Source organism: Lissotriton helveticus, chromosome 5_1 (assembly GCF_964261635.1).
Source record: "Lissotriton helveticus chromosome 5_1, aLisHel1.1, whole genome shotgun sequence".
NCBI lineage: Eukaryota > Metazoa > Chordata > Amphibia > Caudata > Salamandridae > Lissotriton > Lissotriton helveticus.
Window position 1 is genome coordinate 1,212,845,994 of NC_136065.1, and position 17,059 is coordinate 1,212,863,052.

General features: G+C 46.1%; 1 pseudogene; it reads right to left on the bottom strand.

Moving 5' to 3' along the window:
- Positions 1 to 2,588: 2,588 nt before the first annotated feature.
- Positions 2,589 to 5,013, bottom strand: LOC144752604 (protein mono-ADP-ribosyltransferase PARP10-like; annotated as a pseudogene).
- Positions 5,014 to 17,059: the final 12,046 nt, after the last annotated feature.

Genomic DNA, 17,059 nt, shown 5'->3' on the forward strand with positions numbered 1-17,059 from the left:
GTTAGCCTCCGTGTCTTTAATGAAATCCAGATTCTCTGGTCATGTCAATAGGAGAATCGCAATTGGGATGTGTGCACATTCTGGTCACACCTCTGGCTCCACCCACAGATCCAATCCTTGGGTTATTCCCGCCCTCTGATTCTCCGCCCACTGTTCCCCTACTTTTTTTCCCCCAGTTCGACCACTGTGTAAGATTCAGCATCCCTGGACCTGTGATGTGCTGCTGCTGCGGGTGCCGCATGTGCCACACATTTACGGGGCCGGGCTTCCGCATAAGGGAGCTGGCCATTATTGTATCCCTAAACCTGGGCACGTTGTCAGTTTGACATTGACTACACGCAGAGGGACTCTAAGTTTCTTTTAAAAAATATAGCTAACATTTGGACCTATACATTTTATTTTGTATAAATTAGTTGAATGTGTGTAAAATTTAGCAATGCCCGGGGAATTCTAGTAAAGGGAGCACCCATTGGCGAATCACTAGTGTGTGTGATTGCTGCATTATTTATTACTAACTTTGACGTTGTGCTTTAACTTTGGATAAAAGTTATCATGAATTCTAGCACCAAGAACCCAATATTGGTAAATATGTGTGCTACAAATAATCCCTAACATACAGTGTGCATACAGTATATTCAATCTGGTGCTTTAATCATAGGCTGTTTTAAAGTATTCTGATAAAAATCGAATCGTGCTGAAGACTGCCTTGATTGGTGTTGGATCGAGGACCCGGAAGTCTGCACACCTAGCAGACAGAGATAAATCACCTTGCCAGAAAGTTTAGCGTTTTCCCTACAGCTGGTGTTTGTTGGCCTGTGGCAGGGTCAGTCACATGTCCTGGATTCCTGGCATTTAATTGAGTCTATCCCAGTTCTGCGCCCCAGTGATTCTTGTGCCCCACCTGGCACACATCATGTCGGAGGATGGTGATGATGTTAACATTTTGCCCCCCCCCCCCCCCCCCCTGGAAAAATGTCTGCGGACGCCCCTGGGACAATCGTTGCTGATGCTGAAGATAGAAGATCAGGTGCCCCACTGGATTCGGGATAGTCACGAGACAAACAGGTAAGGAAGGATCAGAAAGGACGGCAACCTAACAGGTAAGGAAATTCACTCAAGCATGTCTGCTCCAGTCAGGAATGCAATGGCAAGCAAGTGTGAGAGAACTGGGCGCCGTATTTATAGAACTGTGCCCAAAAAGGCTGACAATGCTCGTGAGACTTCAAAATCTTGTGGGATTTCGAAGCTCCGCTGGAAACTGCTAGACTCTGCTCACAAGATAACAAGGGAGGAAGCCTTTACAGTGCAGGTGAAGGGGGTGGGTTCAGAGACCACAGAATAAGTTCACGGGTAAATTGTACTTTCCATACTGATGGAAGATATAATGGCATAAGCGAAACCTCTTTAAATAGTGCAGGTAAAACCTCAGTAAATAAGAGTGGAGGTCTAGGTCAGAGGGTCATTTAATGTGTGCTGAATCTGTGACACATCAGTGCACCAATATTCAGCAGCCATTGTAATGTATATGGCATTCAGTGTACGACACAACTGTACTCCCCCCAACAGCCGATTGGAGGGGTGTGGCTTGCCTGGATGCCTAGCATGAAATTGGCAAATCAGGTGAGGGGAATGGATGTTGTCGCTTGTTCTCATGACCTATCACCTGAGGAATAAACTTCCCAATTTACTAAATAGAAAAGCTTTCCAAGTTGTCTTTTGGAATTTAGAATGTGACGTACCTCAAATTCAACATAACCTCCTCTGACTATTGCGGGTGACGGAGGTCTAGGATGTGAGGAGGGCTAGTAGGGATTTAGGAAAGATGTGAGGAATACCCGGTGTGAGTGGAAATCCTCTGCTAAGTCTAAATAATGGGCTACTTGATTGATCGCCTTACCAAACCTGTAAGGTCCCTCATATCTTGATTGTAATGTACGGGGTCCATCAAGTGATAGAGTCTTTGTAGCTAACCCGACCTGATATTCTACAGTGTATGATGGGGACGGACGTCTCTGGCAATCGGATACTGCCTTCATGAGCCTTTGGGACTTTGGTAACTCATTTTTAGCTTCTGTCCAGATTTTCTTTAAATTCTTTTGGTGGGTGCTGACTGCAGGAATTGCTGAAATATCTACTGGTAACTCCAAAAGAAAGGTTATAGGATGATAACCAAAAGAACAGTAAAAGGGAGAGACTCCTGCGGCTGAATGGGTATTATTGTTATATGCACACTCAACCAACAGTTAGTACATGTGAGGACAGATGTACGACCCTAAATTGCATGCGTAAATGGCTTTGCGACCCGTTTGCGCATGCAAAATGTCACAGGGCCATGTCCAATTCCTAAATAGCGAGTCGCAATTTATTTGCGACGCGTTAATTAGGAATTGTGAGTCGCTATTAGGAAGCGGCGTGCCAAGAGCATCCCTTCCTAATAGAGAGTCTCTACCCTATTAGAACTGTTTGAAGAAATTGGATACTGATTGACCCAGACTGAATACCTTGGATTAAAGTGGACAACATAAACACTTGTGTTTATGAACATCATTTAACTTTGGACCTTTTATGTGTATGGATTGGAAAATTTGTTATGGTCCATATATAGTCACCTAGGCAGAATTAGCTGCATGGATTACACCTTCCATTGAAACCTCCAAGGCAGCCTCCAAGTTGTCCACTGCTACATCAAAAACATAATCTCTATAGAGGTAACACATTTCATGTTTTTGTTCTTCCTGATACGACAAAAGGGAATATTCCAAAGCTGCTTTCAGGCCCCTCTCCTCATCTTCAGTGCTCTGGCTCATGATTACAATGGAGAGCTGAATGGCCAAGTGCATGTTAACCTTCTTTTCAATGTTACTCCCATTTGATAAGGACACCAGTGGCATTTGTTTGGCTTTATCCAGCTCACGGTCCTCAACATCACTAACATTAATAACTTCCTCATTCTGGGACAATGGAAATGAACTGTCCTCTCTAAACCTTCCTCTTGAAAACTCTTTGTTGTTCTCCTCGTTGGACCCTGGGACAGGTCGACTAGGATAGATGTATAAGGTCTATCTCATCTTGAGGCCCTTCCTTGTGGAGGTCATCACATATTCCACTCTGGGTCTGTAATTACGGAGTTTCTGGCGACGTGCCAATTTCTGTCACCCCCATCCAATTGATCTTCAATGGCTGCAATAGTAGTTTGGATGTACTCAAGTCTGTGGTGGGCTCAGTCATTGGGGTCTCAGATAGAATCTCAGCTGTGCGGAGTCAGATCATTTCAAAGCTGGGAACAGCCTGGAGCAGTGGAGCATCACATTTGTGTTCAATGTCCGAAGGGGTACAACACAGCTGTCCCATGCTGAGCACACAGTGGTACCACATCTTCAACTCCCTCAGCATGTTCCACCCTCACTCCTCCTTCAGGAAACGGGTGATACCAGGGTGCTCCAGCTACACCTATTGAGTGCCAACACCATTCATATCACCTCCTCAGCAGTCTGGCAGACCCCTGCACCTACATGGATTCTGAAGCCGGTGATGTCACTTCCCTCCAGTGCCACAATGAACACTCAGGACATGCTGGCCAGCAGCTTGTGGCTGTAGACCTGCAGGTACCCCAGCATGGCCGGCTCCATAGTAATCACAGTGTCCTGTTGGTGGTCTTCATGCAGGAAGGTGTGCAGTTCCTGACGGGTTTCCTGCTCATACTCTCAAAGGTAGACAGCCTGAAGACAGTCCTGGCCCAAAGTCCTCACAGAGAAGCAGCTGAGGGAGGCTAGTAGTTCCTGCCACTCTTCGGAGTGGAGGGCATGATAGTGCGTTTCAGGTAAAGGCATAGCAAACTCACATAGGGTGTCCTTCAAAATGGCAGAGGCAGTCTGCATTGCCTGCACTGAGGAAGCTGTGATAGTCAGAAGGAAGTCGGCCACCATGTAGGACGCTGAAGGCTCTGTGCGTCACAGAATTTCTTCCAGTCGTGACTGGATATCATTGCGCTGGACAAATTCCAGGATCAGAGTGCAATGCATGTGCGACTGTGTGGCCCCCTCCCCCCACAGGACGGCCAAGATCCATCCCTGAACCTGTTGGCACTGCTCCTCCTCCTGCCCAGAGAGCCACACATCATTATGGTCCAAATGCACCACTACTTCAGGAAAGGCAATACCCCGCTCTGTCAACTCTGGGCTGAGGTGCGGGAGGTCCAATTTCCAGGGCTCCATAACATCGATGTAGAAAGTTGTGGTGTGTTATGCAACAGGCTCACTCTCCTGTTTCATTCCAGTGATATCACTGTCTGCCAGCCCCTTTGAATGGGGAAAGGGATTGTATGGGAAGACCTGGAGCACGCAGTCATGGAGCCGATGTGGCTTTTGGAGCACTCTGTCTGGCACTTTTCAGGTCCTGAAGGTAACTACTGCTAATCTGGCCTCTTTCAGAAGACTTACATCCTGCACGTCTCCACCACCACTGCGCTTGCTATCGAAGTAGAGCTTGAGGAGGTCTGGCTTTATCTCAAGGTCCAGGCTACAGACAAGCACCTAGTCTGCCCACTGCACCCATTCCACTGGTATAGTAAGGCCTTCCAGCAAACGTTGGCTCCAGGCTTGAGAACTCTGCTTCAGTCAGCGGCTGATGGAAGTGGATCAGCACCTCATGCCCGCTCGGCACCCGGTGAGGTGTGTACTCCTCACTATCACAGTTGGTAATGTATTCAACATGGAGGTCCAGGACTTCCTGGCTGAGGCCTGGATTTAGGCCCTTCAGCACCACCTTCACTCTGTGTCTGGGGGGTATCCTACAGACGGTCAGCTCCATGTTCAACAGCCAGTGCTGCTCCTTGAAGAGGCCCCTCTGAGCATCCTCAGGATTTTCAAAGATCAGGACTGCATTCTTCCCATGGCGCTGGTGAGACTTTATAGGGGCCCTTGAAGAAAGTCGGGGTACCACGCGGGTGGATGGCGTCCCCCCACTTATTTTACTGGGTGGACGCCATCCCCCCTGCCTAAAAGCTGGCCCCATTAGGGCTTCACCAACCTGAAGGAGCTGTATGGAAAGATTGGCGAGGCTTTCAAGATTCCCCTCTCGGAGGTGCGTATACTCTTACCACTAAGTATGGTGGGTCATGGATTACACTGGGAAAGAGCATGGCAGCTGCCAGGGGGCACATGGTGGTAGCGGGTGTACTAGGCAACAGAAAGGCCCCTTAGGAAAGAGTGAACTGGGCCAATGGCCAGCCCCTGATCTGGTGAATGTACTGTAGATTTTGGGAGAGCTGAATTGTAGCTGTATTGTATCTGCATTGTACCTGTATTGTAACTTACCGCCGCCACTGCCGAGAGTCAACGAAAGCTGCCACAGGTACCAGCCGCCACCGCCAAGAGTCACGAAGACCACAAACACCGCGCCGCCGCTCCGGGGACTACAACACCCGGCAGGCCACGCGGCGGCGCGCAGGAGGTGACGACAAACGCGGGGAGAACGCGCCAGGAGGCGTAATAAATTCCCTGACACCCCGGCAGAGCGGGGGAGCCTAACTTACCGCCGCCACTGCCGAGAGTCAACGAAAGCTGCCACAGGTACCAGCCGCCACCGCCAAGAGTCACGAAGACCACAAACACCGCGCCGCCGCTCCGGGGACTACAACACCCGGCAGGCCACGCGGCGGCGCGCAGGAGGTGACGACAAACGCGGGGAGAACGCGCCAGGAGGCGCAATAAATTCCCTGACACCCCGGCAGAGCGGGGGAGCCTAACTTACCGCCGCCACTGCCGAGAGTCAACGAAAGCTGCCACAGGTACCAGCCGCCACCGCCAAGAGTCACGAAGACCACAAACACCGCGCCGCCGCTCCGGGGACTACAACACCCGGCAGGCCACGAAGCGGCGTGCAGGAGGTGACGACAAACGCGGGGAGAACGCGCCAGGAGGCGCAATAAATTCCCTGACACCCCCGCCTCGCGGGACGCCAGCGGGACGCCCGGGGCGAAGCCCGGGCAAAGGGCGGGCCCTCTACGGCCCTCATCGGCACGAAGAGGCAGGGGCAGGGCCTACAACTCTGTGCAAAAGCACTCAAGTAAGTTGCATTCTCCCACACCCTATGGTATGTGTCTGTGATACCACATTGACGTAACATCCCACGATCCTGCATAGTTGCATATCCTGGTAAAACTGTTTGGAAAATGTCTAAGTCCAAATCTTCGACAGCTTCCATCAACACCATAGACAATTACATGGTTCAGAAAGTTGCCAAAATTAATTCTGACAGGAGATCATCCCTGGGATTGAGTTATTCGCCAGACTTGCTTATTGATAACACGTCTTTAACTGCTCCTGCTCTTGATATTAGTAATGAGGTGTTCCAGATCTCGGATAACAATCCACTGACCCAGCTTCTAGTAGCCATCTCTGAACCAGCACATGAGAGTGTGCAAGATATTGACATTATTGCTCTAGAAGAGGAGCCCTCTATACCGGTCCCGGCCCCAAGAGTAACAAAGGGGGGGGGAAAAGAACATACCTAAACGGGGTGGCCTTCGATCAAGTAAAAAGCGCCCCGGGAAATAGTGGAGATGATATAAGGGGTAAAGCAGGAGGAAAGATCTATCTGGACGAAGACCAATTTAAGAAGTTACTGAATGCCATGGATAACAAGATCAAATCTATAACCAAACCGCTCCTAAGCAAAATAGACCAGCTCACAGAAGAGGTTAACAGATTGGGGGTACTTTTGCAAAAAACATTAGAGGAAACATCGAAAACCCCCCTACAATCATCTAGAGTTGATCCAAAAACTACCCAAACTGTTCCTGGGTCAGACTTACTTGTAAACACTCCCCGAAACACCACGAGGAGATTAGTGCAAGGGGGGGAGGGGGGGGGGGGGGGGGGATTTGAGAGTCCCAGATCCAGATATTAATAACGGGGACTCTGCAGGGCCGAGTTCTAGAGGTATTAAAGAAGATGACAACTTAGAGAGGGGGCCCGTTGAATTAATTGTGGAAGCCTCCCCACTAATATTGGTCCTAGCAAATGTCCCTCATCTGGAACCAGGGCAAGTAGAGAACATCCCTTCTTTGATAAACAAATCACTCCATTGGTTATCTAAGAACATGGCTTTTAAATCGGGTGGCAGGGACCAGCTGGCACAGGAAGTAGTTAAAGCTAGAAGAGTCGAATGGATTGGGGTGGCAGTAAAAAATTTAAGGGGGATTGTGTGGTGCTACACCTCTCAGACCCAGAAGTTTTGCCAAATATTCTAGCTAATATATACCCCCCTCAGCGTAGATCCACTGAAATAGTGCCACTAACGTTGGATTTCTTTTATATAAAAAAAGGTAACATCTTAAACCCAACAATGCTGAAAACGAAGTGGAACCCTGTACATAGAAAAGCCAAAATCCCAGAAAATAGAAATAATTGGGGTATTTTGACGGATAATAGGTTCTCGGCCCTTTCGGGTCTAAGCCAATGTGATTGACTGGAAGAATCGTGGAGCATAGGAAAATTTAAGGTTGTAGAGGTTAACCACAGAATCAATAACACTTTAATGAAGCCAGAAACAGATTGTTGTGAGGGTAAGATTCCTGTCCATAGAGATTACACTCCTAGCTTGGTAGTGCATAGCCCACTAGATATTCATACTATTACCATTAATGAGGAAATTAATTCTCTATCCCCCTTGCTCCCTCTTAATCAGAGCATATTTCCTCAAGAGGCGAATACTGCATCGAGAGGTAGTATCAAGTTCATTTCATGGAACATAGCGGGTATCCACCATAAATTAGAGACTCCCGAATGGTGCGAGTTCATTGACCATCATGATGTTATCATGCTACAGGAAACATGGTCAGTAGCACCAGTTTTTCGCCAGGGCTTTTTAAATTTTTATGTACCTGCGAAAAAGAACACTAAGGGGCGGCCTTCTGGGGGTCTTATTATATGGATACGCCAATCCCTGCAATGTACCATCAAGCAGAGTCATACTATTAACAGTGACTTACTCTCTATAGTGCTCACCTGGTCTGATGGTTATAACCTGGCAATATATAACATCTATGCCAGGGGAACCCAAGGGGGCACAGTTTCTGATGTGATAGGAGCATTAGATAATGACATAGAGACCCTACCAACGCAGTATACTATCCTGGTGGGAGGAGACCTGAATACAACATTTGAACCCCTAGGATGCGAGGATAATGACCTGGCACAAGAGGAAGACACCAAATGGGGAATCCCCCAACTAGACCTCCCGCTGGTAAAAAAGTGGACAGAAGTGGCAATACAGGCTAAAAGTTTATGCCTATCCAGAGGACTGAGGGCAGTAAATGGCCGCACCTCCTCTGATTTACAGGGTAAGCACACCTTTGACAATCTGAGATCAAGTAGTAGGATAGATTATATTCTTATAGATGTCAGAGGTTGGCACAAAGTGGTCGATATGCAGGTGATTCCAAGATTGGAGAGCGACCACAATCCTTTGTGCCTGCTCTTCAACCTGGAACAAGGTGTAAACTCAGTAAACCCGGGTAGGGATCTTATGTCATTAGACGTTGTTACTTCTAACAATCTCCGTCACATTAAATGGACAACTTTGGTAGACAAACCTGGGGATATGCAGGCCCTAGAGGGGATAGTTACTGAAGAGGTAACCAGACTACAGACCCTTACTAACGAAATAAATTTTAAACAATTGATTGAAGAGTCACAGCCAAAGTTTTTTGCAAATATACAGAAGTTATTTTTTTTTAAAACTAATGAGAGGAACGGAGCTAGACCACCAATAAAAAGAGGATGGTATGACCATTCCTGCAGATTAGCGCGACAAAATCTTAGTGTAGCGCTGAGATCGAAAACAGGAGTTTTAAAGGCCAGGGATGAATACAGGAAAATACAAAATAAGGCAAAAAAAACTGTGGGATGAGAATATATGGTTAGACCTGAAGAAAGCATGTGCCGATAAACATCAGAAAGAGTTCTGGGCCATTCTAAAGTGGGGCTCTGGGGGAGTAGCCGATTGTCCGAAAAATCATGTAGCTAAGGAGGCTTGGGTGGATTTTTTTAAACCTCAATATGCAGACAATTTGGTATCACAAACTGAATCCCTTCCAGTAAGGGTACTTTATACCCATGAACTATTTACACTGAAAGACGTGAATGAGGCAATGGATGGAGTAACCAGAGGAAGGGCGCCAGGAATTGATGGAATACCGGCGGATGTGTTTTTATCAGACAGGGCTAATTGGTGCAAATACTTTGCATGGCTTGGTAATGCCATCGCACAAGGAGCAAAGATTCCAGCAACATGGAAAGGAGCGGAAATAATACCTGTTTACAAAAAAGGGGACAAGGCTTTACCAAGCAACTACAGGCCCATCAGCCTTATCGACTGTGCACAAAAACTGATGGGCAGGATAGTACAAAACAAAATACAAGCCTGGATAGATGATAAGGATATCCTTTCCCCGTATCAAGCTGGTTTCCGCCCTTTAACCAGCTCTGTCGACCAAGTATTCCACTTCTTAACTATGTACTGGAAAAACGTAACCTTGCTAAATGGTCCACTATTTGCTGTTTTCGTTGACTTGAAGTCAGCGTTTGATTTAGTCCCCCGATAAAAGCTATGGGTTGTCTTGCGGGATCTCGGAATAAGCACCGAGCTATTGACTTTGCTTGTAAGGTTGCACGAGAACAACTATGCCCGGATTAGATGGGGCGCACAGGGAGATGTCACAGAACCCTTCTCTGTGGACAGAGGAGTGAGACAGGGTTGCGTACTGGCCCCCACTTTATTTTCCCTCTATATTAATGGCATAGTTGACTTTTTGAAGCAATTTCCGACAGATGCCCCATTATTAGATGGGGAGCGAGTTCCAGTGTTAATGTTTGCAGATGACACCTTGCTGGTCTCGCGGACCCCTAGCGGATTACAAAAGTCAATAAACGCTTTTGGTGACTTCTGCCGGATTCGGGGCTTGGAAATAAATACATCAAAGACTAAATTTATGAACCTGAATCCCGCAAAGAAATTCAAGGGGAAAATGAACTACAATGGGTCCTCACTGGAGGAAGTGAATGCTTTTTCCTACCTAGGCATCTCCTTAAATGCTAACATGAACTGGAAATCCCATATGGACTCTGTGGTGCTAAAATTTAATCAGCTTGCAGGGGCAATAGCCCAAAAACACAAATCTTCATTTACAAGACCTATCCAGCCAATAATGGAGATTTACAGTATGAAAGTGTTGGGCGCCTGCCTTTATGGATCAGAATTATGGGGTTTCACCAACTTGAATTCATTAGTCGTTGCAGAAAATAAATTTCTTCGCCGAATAATTGGTGTCCCCCAGAGCACCCCCTCGACCCCGCTTCAATATGATCTCGGGAGGAAAAAGATCGAGGACACGGTCAGACTGCGTCCCCTCCTTTATTGGAGGCGTGTAAAAACTACTCCTGAACTGAGTCACTACGCAGCTGCCCTTTTGGATGTTGTTAATTCTGATAGGTTCCATAAAGTACCGTGGCTCAAAGAAGTAAGGAAATTACTTCAAAAATTGCACCTTGAGCATCTGTGGACTGCAGTAGACCCACATGTTTTTCCATCTAAGATTCTATTGAAAAAAATGTATTGGGATATGATAAATAATACTGTATTGATTTCCAATCAACTATCCGTGTTGACATCCTAGTTTTTGGAATTTAAAACTACTCCAAAATTAGAACAGTACTGGGATTTGATTGCTAAGCCTCTAGACAGGAAACTGTATTTTCAGTTTAGAATTGGCTCTTTACCCCTTAATGCTTTTACGGCCAAATGGTCTTCCGGTAATGTAAATACTTGCTTTTACTGCAAAGCACATGTAGAGGACATCCCACATTTTCTGTTTGTCTGCCCATTATATGCTGCCCCAAGAAGTAGATGGTTAAAGCCGGTTTGCAGGAATTTGGGGACAAGGAAATATATTGAGGCGTTAAGGATTTTAAAATCAAATTGTGCCCCCAATCTTGCAGTCGCTGTAGCCAAATATATGGGGTGGGCCTGGATAATACGCACGCGCACTTTAAAACTGTAATTATCTATAATGACAATTTATTCCTCTAAGATTTTGTGCTGTGACTTGATTTTATAAATGTACAATTTTACTGAGTTATTCGCCAACAAAGTATAAAATTTAATATGCATTTTAATTTGTTCTTAAAAAATCTAGCGTAGTATTTATTCTGTTTAGCTTAGGGATATATGCTTTTATGACAAAGTTGTCGAATAAAGTATTTAAACTTGAAAGTTGTATCTGCCCCCATCGCCGTGTAACCTTGCCGAGTCGATTCACAGAACTTTTCACAGAATCACTCCCAAAAACACACAGAGAATGATGCTACATTCCACAGTGTGTTAACGTGACCTCCCAAGTGAAGAAGGTCTCCCTGTAATAAGAGGGGACTACCTTTCGTGACGTCACTTCCTGTCGTGATGTCACTTCCCGTGACTCCACCTAACTGGGAGCGTCCCCCCACGTCTTTTTTTAGGACTTGTGCCCTGCCATCCACCAACACCGTGGCAGGGTCCCGGTCATCTTTTTCTGCCATTATGTGGGCTTAGAAGCAACACAAGGGCCTCACTGCCCCAGGAGCAGAATAGGCACTTCAGGCCGTGGTCCAACCCAACCGGGGCTCACTGAGAGCATGAAGTGAGAGCAGAGGGAGGGCCTAGAGGAGAGGAGGGTGGATGGAAGGAGGAGCTGGGAAGGTGTTGAAGGGAGAGGATTCAGAGAGTGGGTCCGAGGGAGGCCCGGTGGAGGGGGAGAGGAGGGTGGAAGAGTGCATGGAAGGAGGAGCCGTGAGGTGTAGAAGGGAGAGGATTAGAGAGAGGTTGGGAGTACAGGGTAGGAGAAGCATGGAAGGTGTAGAAGGGGGAGGTTCAGAGGGTGGGGCAGAGTAAAGGGGAGGAAGAGCGGGGCAGCCTAAGGTTTTTTAAGAATTGGCGAAACATAAGCAGGCTTCCAGACTTTAGGTAGCTTGATTCTTTTTAAGGAAGGATCAAATATGTCAGTCAAGTGAGGCACTAAAAGAGAGGCCAGGGAGGAAAAGATATGGACTGAAAAATCCAGTAACCCTACTTAACTTTAAAAAACCGCTCCTGAACTTCCATAGAGTCGACAGGATTAAAACTTCCCAACTGACCTGGGGAGTTTGCCGGTGGACAGCCATAACAATCAAATTTACATGGAATTATGAATGAGTGAATTATGCGTACCACATCATCAAAAAAAGACAGAAAAATATCTTCTTTGGCAGTGGACCAAGTAATGTTGTCTAACCGATAGGTAAGTATCTAAATAGCCAGCCTCCACGATACTCTTGTACCCAACTGAACAGAAACAAAAGGCTGCTAAGGACTGAACCTACTGTTTGTGATCTGAGAAGAACCCTAAAGAACTGGATCTGCTCTCTCTTGTTCCCAAGACAAATAAGTAGATTTCAAGGTTAATAAGGCTGACCTCCTGTTAAATCTACAGGGATACACTTACTTTTCTTGTAACTACCCAACTGACCAGTGGCAACTGAAACTCGACTTGACCCTGTTGCTAGGCCTTTGCCGGACACCCTGTGTCTCTGAGTGCCTCCCCTGGCATTCTGGGGAGCCTTAGAAGCGCACTCTTGTGGTGGATTGGGACTCAAAGGACTAAAATCAAGATCTTTGTCCAGGACGAACTTGGCTGACGTATCTGACCCACACTCCATCATGGTAAATCTCAAATTGTGCCTAGGTTCTGGTCTACCATGACCATTGATTATTATTTACACTGTATGCTCCTTGGCCCAATTCATACCTAAAAAAAAAAAAGCTGTATCTCTGGTTCCCCTTTTTGGATTTTTCTCTTTTTGGTACCCTACTGTTTATTACATTTTACTCTATTTTTCTATTTCAGTTAGAAGTTTCTATTCCTTTGCATTTTGACTTTATTAATTCTGTTTTGGTACTGCATAAATACTTTACACATGCCCTAATTTAAGCCTGTCTGCTTTGTTTCATAACTATTACAAGGTTGAGCTCATGTTAATTCTGTGACTTTGAGGGTTCACTCTCACTGGTGCTGTGAATATAGCTTGAGGTGGGTAGTCTCCTTCCTCAAATTATAACCCAAATTTCTAATCCATGTGTTGGCATTTTTTAGGTTGATTACCAACCTGTAATCTCCTCATTCTTTGTCTACAATCAACATATCTCTCACTAAGGCATTGGGATATAGTGGCATGTGACAAATCACTTTCTTTTGAAGTAAAGATTGGGTCTGCTTCTCTGGAATAAAATGAAGAGATTTAGGGTAAGACTTCTGACTCAGTGTATTGTAAAACTCTAGATGGAATTCCCGAGCAGCCTGTAGAACCCAAGAATCCTGAATAATGTGGACCCAGTTCTGAAAGAACTGGCATATTTGCCCCTTAGTTCTGTTGGGGAAGAAGAGTCTCACCTGTGAAAGTGGAGGTGGATATTCCTCTTCTGGTGTTTCCAAGGTAAAGGTACTGACAAACGTTGTCACTTCCTTGACAAAGGGCTCCCCCAATAGGAGGCAATCAGCAGCTTGACCTGCCTTTTCCATCGCTAAATCGCATAGTTTTGGGCATGTACATAGAAGAATCAGCTTACACGTCTGTGGAAAGAGTGCAGTAAATCAAAAAATGCGGCAAATCCCTCGGGAGAGACGTCCCTTCGATGCACTCTGAAAGTAAATGTTCATCTCTGTCATTCAATAACGTTCAATAAAATTCTTCCACACAGTGTCAGTTGCTTATTCTTTGTTTTATTTTCTGTTCGTTGTTTTTTGTTTCGTTATTACTGCATAACGTTATTCAAAACATTCATCATGATTGTGCCCAATGCATTTCGGGCATTAGCCCTTCGTCAGGGGACTTCATTAATACTGTAAATTCATACAAAAAGATAACGTGAGTTCAGTGAGCTAGCATGCTGCTTTAAATTACATTTTTACATTTCAAAAATCATTTTTACATTTCGAAAACTTGCAAGCGGAAAGTCGGGAGGGCAGCATTGCAGAATACATGCATTGTTATGAGTGTTTGTGGATCTTAATGGCTGAGTCTAACGCATATGGGTGTGTAATCATAAAAAATTAACGTGTGTTCTCATGCGGGAAGGTAGTGATTGTGAGGGCGTCGCATCAGTGATGGTCACGTGTTTAGAACTCCATTGATGAGTTCATTAGTGAATGTTAGTCACTCGTGTACACTAATAAAACATTCTGACCTGTGTCATACAGACGTTATCGGCGTTTAAATCAGTAGGGGTGCGATGAAAGTCAATCTGTTTAAACGGAGACAAAGTTCAAGAAATTGGTCTTAGTACGGCAAAACGTCGAAACGTGTATGGGCTCATTCGTTCAATTGCGCTGTCTTCAGCTGCTTACCGTATACAGCGTGATTCGGAACTTCCTCAATTCCGCTATCTCGATCGTAGGCGTTTGCCGAATGGTTAATGCCGTCAATAGGGATAGGTGGAGTCCATGTCTTATGTCTGACGAGGATGAGAACCTCGTTCTGATAGGTCAAGGTGAATCACGTGATCGCGAATATGTGAACTTTGTGTGAACTTTATTGTTCTGCCCTGTTGACACTCGGACGACTGTGGTGGAAATCTAATCACGGTGTGTGTCGAATGGACGTGGATTCAAAAAACATTCTGTATGTATGTAATAACACTGAAATATAGGTAAAAACTATCAAAGACATTTGAAAATACCCTGAGAACACCTTGATACAGGCAGCCGGAAGAGTACATGTCTTACACAGAAATCAACTACTTACACCCACCAGCAAGCAGAAAGAGAGAAGGACAGTATTCGTATCAAAATATTCCACTCGGAGTTACCAAATTAGAAGAGCGATCCTTAAACATTGGCCGTTATTCTCCACAGAAGAGGATTTTACATTTTACAGTATTAATGAAGTCCCCTGACGAAGGGCTAATGCCCGAAATGCATTGGGCACAATCATGATGAATGTTTTGAATAACGTTATGCAGTAATAACGAAACAAAAAACAACGAACAGAAAATAAAACAAAGAATAAGTAACTGACACTTTGTGGAAAAATTTGATTGAACGTTATTGAATGAAAGAGATGAACATTTACTTTCAGAGTGCATCGAAGGGACGTCTCTCCCGAGGGATTTGCCGCATTTTTTTTATTTCAACTGCCCTGAGCACAGAGGGCTGTACTTCGATAGCACCACCCACGCTACCAACTTTGTTTACACGCAATTACAAGGAGTGCGACTACGACTTAGCTATACTCGAAAGAGTGCAATACTCATTCCTCAGCAACCTGTCAGAAGGTTGGTATCAATAGAAGTGCCCTGTTTGTGGAAAATGACTAAAATCGGTATACATAAGCGGTGTTCATTTATGTTCACCACAGCCACTGTTGAAAGTAGAGCGACAATCATGAAAACAGTAGCCACGCCATCTTGTCCCTTTTTAGGCCCCATCGCGAAAGTAGGTGGCAGCCATTTTTTTCACGACCTCTCTGCCCACTGCCAATAGCCTGCACGCCTCTCCCCCTCACACCCCAGCCTCGCAAGCATTCCCCCGCGCCCCGACAGCCCCCGGTTTCTCCTGCTTGGACCATAAGCGCACCTCTAGCGCGACCCTGTCTCCAAGCCACATCCCGTGCTGAACCCCCTCGCTCTTTCATCTCATTCAAAGAACAGGCCCTTTTGATAACCTCTTCCTCCCTGCCCGATTGTCCAGCCCAATCCCAGGCCATCACCTAGCCCGACAGATGCAGTTTATTGCCCCCTACAGTAGGGCCCCGCCTCACATCAAAGGAGCGGTGGTTAATCAATACCCTCACACCTCCAGATCCGACCGATCGCCCCCTTTCCCGTTCCCAGCAGAATGTCCAACTGCGCGACAACCACCACATGCTGAGGTCGAGGTGGGAACTCTACTGTAAATATGTGTGGGAACGGGGGTGAAGCGGGGATTCCGAGGATGTCTTTCCGTACATCAAGTATTGACAAGAATGTGTTTCATGTAATAAAGCAATAAACCTGTGTATAAGAGGCCAGGCCTCAAGGATGCGTTTAGAGCACCTCGAGAAGATACCCTGTTGTCTGATTTGACGTGTTCTGCTCCGTCGGAATAAACTCCTGTTTCCTGCCTTCTGTCTCCAGCGCCTGCCTCTTTGTTTGGTAATCTCGAATGGTATGAGAGGCGGCTAACGCCGGGCAAATACTGAAGGGTTCTTGGTCGAATTCGGCCCTACGTTTCAACAATTGGCGTCCCAAACGTGGGGCCCATCAGCGACGCGTGGATCCAGTGAGAGAGGTCCCAACGACAGAGTGAACGACTGCAACGATCGGGAAGTGCACCTGCCCGATAGACCCTCGTCTGGCAGCCGATCACCCGAACTTCACCGGTTCCGAGCAGACCTCTCTCGAGTGATCTACGGTCCTGACTGGGAACCATCAGGAGTGCCACAGCAATTACAGAGAATAGAGGACGATCAGGCGCTGGAAGGGAAGACGAGAAACTGTCCATGCGGTCCGGGTAAGGTCGTGTAAACACAACGAATTGCGAATTGATTGTTTGATTGTTTGAAAATACTAGTATTACTCATTTGATTGTTTCTGAGAGATTCCCTATTTGCAAACAAGCACGGAGTCGCCATACTCTGTTTAGTCTTTGCAGATAGTGAAGGGTAGGTAACGCAGGCCTTTGCCCCCGTTGTAACCCGTTGTAACCCGTCGTGCCTACTTCCCTCTCCATTTGATTGATTGTTATCCAAACATTTACTGTTTTGGAATTGGTTCTCTTTGGATCATTCTCTGTTTACAAAAAAGCACAGAGTCGCAATACTCTGTTTAGTCCTTGTGAATAGTGAAGGATAGGTAACGCAGGCTTTTGCCCCCGTTGAAATCCGTCGTGCCTATTTTTATCCCTCATTTGATTGATTGTTTGACCGAACATTGATCGTTCGGAATTGGTTCTCTTTGGGTTATTCTCTATTCACAAATAAGCACAGGGTCGCAATACTCTGTTTAGTCTTTG